Genomic DNA, 4,412 nt, shown 5'->3' on the forward strand with positions numbered 1-4,412 from the left:
CAGACAGATTAAGAGATTAATAATTATCTAGGACTGGATTAATTGCTATGCTCTCTTGTTTACCATAATCATAAGGGATTTGATTTAGGTCATACATGAATAGTCTAGTGGTTTTCCCTACTTTCTTCGATTTAAGTCTTAATTTGGCAATAAGGAGTTCATGGTCTGAGCCACAGTCAGCTCCTGGTCTTGTTTTTGCTGACTGTATAGAGCTTCTCCATCTTTGGCGGCAAAGAATATAATCAATCTGATTTCGGTGTTGACCATCTGGTGATGTCCACGTATAGAGTCCTCTCTTGTGTTGTTAGAAGAGGGTGTTTATTTGACCAGTGCATTTTCTTGGCAAAACTCTAACAGTCTTTGCCCTGCTTCATTCTGTATTCCAAGGCCAAATTTGCCTGCTACTCCAGGTGTTTCTTGACTTCCTACTTTTGCATTCCAGTCCCCTATAATGAAAAGGACATCTTTTTTGAGTGTTAGTTCTAAAAGGTCTTGTAGGTCTTCATAGAACCGTTCAACTTCAGCTTCTTCAGCATTACTTGTTGGGGCATAGACTTGGATTACTGTGATATTGAATGGTTTGCCTTGGAAACGCACAGAGATCATTCTGTCGTTTTTGAGATTGCATCCAAGTACTGCATTTCGGACTCTTTTGCTGACCATGATGGCTACTCCATTTCTTCTAAGGGATTCCTGCCCTCAGTAGTAAATGTAATGGTCATCTGAGTTAAATTCACCCATTCCAGTTCATTTTAGTTCACTGATTCCTAGAATGTCAATGTTCACTCTTGCCCATCTCTTGTTAAATCCCTTATGATTATACAGTGGAAGTGAGAAACAGATTTAAGGGACTAGATCTGATAGATAGAGTGCCTGATGAACTATGGACTGAGGTTTGTGACATTGTACAGGAGACAGGGATCAAGACCAGCCCCATGGAAAAGAAATGCAAAAAAGCAAAATGGCTGTCTGGGGAGGCCTCACAAATAGCTGTGAAAAGAAGAGAAGTGAAAAGCAAAGAAGAAAAGGAAAGATATAAGCATCTGAATGCAGAGTTCCAAAGAATAGCAAGGAGAGATAAGAAAGCCTTCCTCAGCAATCAATGCAAAGAAATACAGGGAAACAACAGAATGGGAAAGACTAGAGATCTCTTCAAGAAAATCAGAGATACCAAAGGAACATTTCATGCAAAGATGGGCTTGATAAAGGACAGAAATGTTATGGACCTAACAGAAACAGAAGATATTAAGAAGAGGTGGCAAGAATACACAAAAGAACTGTACAAAAAAGATCTTCAAGACCAAGATAATCATGATGGTGTGATCACTCACCTAGAGCCAGACATCCTGGAATGTGAAGTCAAGTGGGCCTTAGAAAGCATCACTACGAACAAAGCTAGTGGAGGCGATGGAATTCCAGTGGAGCTATTTCAAATCCTGAAAGATGATGCTGTGAAAGTGCTGCACTCAGTATGCCAGAAAATTTGGAAAACTCAGCAGTGGCCACAGGACTGGAAAAGGTCAGTTTTCATTCCAATCCTAAAGAAAGGCAATGCCAAAGAATGCTCAAACTACCGCACAATTGCACTCATCTCGCATGCTAGTAAAATAATGCTCAAAATTCTCCAAGCCAGGCTTCAGCAATACTTGAACCGTGAACAACCAGATGTTCAAGCTCGTTTTAGAAAAGGCAGAGGAACCAGAGATCAAATTGCCAACATCCGCTGGATCATGGAAAAAGCAAAAGAGTTCCAGAAAAAACATCTATTTCTGCTTTATTGACTATGCCAAAGCCTTTGACTGTGTGGATCACAATAAACTGTTGAAAATTCTGAAAGAGATGAATACCAGACTGCCTGACCTACCTCTTTTTTTTTTTTTTTTCCATTCATAAAACTTTTATTCCACTTACATGAACTTAATACACGTGTTCTTAACAATTATGCTTGGATTGTTCATGAAAATCTCATAAGACATTAAACAAAAATATGGAATGCTTCACAAATTTGCGTGTCATCCTTGCGCAGGGGCCATGCTGACCTACCTCTTGAGAAACCTACATGCAGGTCAGGAACCAACAGTTAGAACTGGATATGGAACAACAGACTGGTGCCAAATAGGAAAAGGAGTACATCAAGGCTGTATATTGTCACCCTGCTTATTTAACTTCTATGCAGAGTACATCATGAGAAACGCTGGGCTGGAAGAAGCACAAGCTGGAATCAAGACTGCCGAGAGAAGTATCAATAACCTCAGATATGCAGATGATACCACCCTTATGACAGAAAGTGAAGAGGAACTAAAAAGCCTCTTGATGAAAGTGAAAGTGGAGAGTGAAAATGTTGGCTTAAAGCTCAACATTCAGAAAATGAAGATCATGGCATCTGGTCCCATCACTTCATGGGAAATAGATGGGGAAACAGTGGAAACAGTGTCAGACTTTATTTTTGGGGGCTCCAAAATCACTGCAGATGGTGATTGCAGCCATGAAATTAAAAGATGCTTACTCCTTGGAAGAAAAGTTATGACCAACCTAGATAGCATATTCAAAAGCAGGGACATTACTTTGCCAACAAAGGTCTGTCTAGTCAAGGCTATGGTTTTTCCTGTGGTCATGTATGGATGTGAAAATTGGACTGTGAAGAAAGCTGAACGCCGAAGAATTGATGCTTTTGCACTGTGGTGTTGGAGAAGACTCTTGAGAGTCCCTTAGACTGCAAGGAGATCCAACCAGTCCATTCTGAAGGAGATCAGCCCTGGGATTTCTTTTGAAGGAATGATGCTAAAGCTGAAACTCCAGTACTTTGGCCACCTCATGCGAAGAGTTGACTCATTGGAAAAGACTCTGATGCTGGGAGGGATTGGGGGCAGGAGGAGAAGGGGACAACACAGGATGAGATAGCTGAATGGCATCACTGACTCAAGGGACATGAGTCTGAGTGAACTCCGGGAGTTGGTGATGGACAGGGAGGCCTGGCATGCTGTGATTCATGGGGTCGCAAAGAGTCGGACATGACTGAGAGACTGAACTGAACTGAACTTGTTTACCAGGGACAATAGTTGAAGTTTTAAATTTGGAAAGCAAGCACTGTGTGAAATCCCAGGACAGGTGAACACAATCAGCCTCTTAGGAAATAAATTATATCTTCTCCAGCTCCTGCATTCCCATTTAAATGAAGACTCAAAGTTCTTCACCTTGGGGCATGACAAACATGGTTTCAGTCTGAAAAAGTACCAAAGCATCTGCTGCCAGTTGCACACAAGACACTTCAAAAACCTCAGTCATACAATAGAACAAGTACCAAGTTCTAAGAACGTGATCTCGCCACATGCCTGCAAAACTTTTGCACTGCAAAAGGCAATTTTATGAAACTGATCAAATAAATCATCTAGAAAGTGACTGGAAATAGACAGCAAGCAAGCAAGTTGGTGTCTCTTCTTATAAGGGCACTAATTCCATCATGAGTGTCCCACCCCATAACCTTCTCAACTAATTATCTTCCAAAGACCCCATGTACAACTATTATCACACTGGAGGTTAGGGCTTCAGCATATGAATTTGAGGGAGACACGAACATGCAGTCCATAACAGTTAACAAACTGAGAATCTAGGCAAGGTAAAACCAGAGTTAAAACCAAGTAATAACAAGCAGGGGAACTAAAGAGTCTCTTGATGAAGGTGAAAGAAGAGAATGAAAGACCCGACTTCAAACTCATCATTCAAAAAACTAAGATCATGGCATTCAATCCCATCAACTCATGGTAAATATATAGGGAAAAAATGGAAACAGTAACAGACTTTATTTTGTTGGGCTCCAAAATCACTGCAGAAGGTGACTAGAGAAAGGAAATTGAAAGACGCTTTCTCCTTGGAAGCTATGAAAAATCTAGGCAGTGTATTAAAAAACAGAGACATCACTTTGTCAACAAATTCCATACAGTCAAAGCTATCGTTTTTCCAGTAGTCATGTATGGATGTGAAAGCTGGACCATAAAGAAGGCTGAGCACCAAAGAATTGGTGCTTTTCAACTGTGGTGTTGGAGAAGACTCTTGAGAGTCCCTTGGACTACAAGGAGATCAAACCAGTTAATCCTAAAGGAAATCAGTCCTGAATATTCATTGCAAGGACTGATGCTGAAGCTGAAGCTCCAATACTTTGGCCACCTGATGCAAAGAATTGACTCATTGGAAAAGACCCTGATGTTGGGAAAGATTGAGAGCAGGAGGAGAAGGGGGTGACAGAAGATGAGATGGTCGAATGCCATCACTGACTCAACGGACATGCATTTGAGCAAACTCCTGGAGATGGTGAAGGACAGGGAAGCCTGGCGTGCTGCAGTCCATGGGGTCGAAAGGAGTCAGACATGACTTAGCAACTGAAGAAGAACAATAACAAGCAGAAACATAGAAGC

At 41.2% G+C, this 4,412-nt stretch overlaps 1 pseudogene; it reads right to left on the reverse strand.

The window, feature by feature from the left end:
- Nucleotides 1–1,981: 1,981 nt before the first annotated feature.
- Nucleotides 1,982–2,043, reverse strand: LOC112448297 (uncharacterized; annotated as a pseudogene).
- Nucleotides 2,044–4,412: the final 2,369 nt, after the last annotated feature.

Source organism: Bos taurus, chromosome 1, assembly GCF_002263795.3.
Source record: "Bos taurus isolate L1 Dominette 01449 registration number 42190680 breed Hereford chromosome 1, ARS-UCD2.0, whole genome shotgun sequence".
Taxonomy (NCBI): Eukaryota; Metazoa; Chordata; class Mammalia; order Artiodactyla; family Bovidae; genus Bos; species Bos taurus.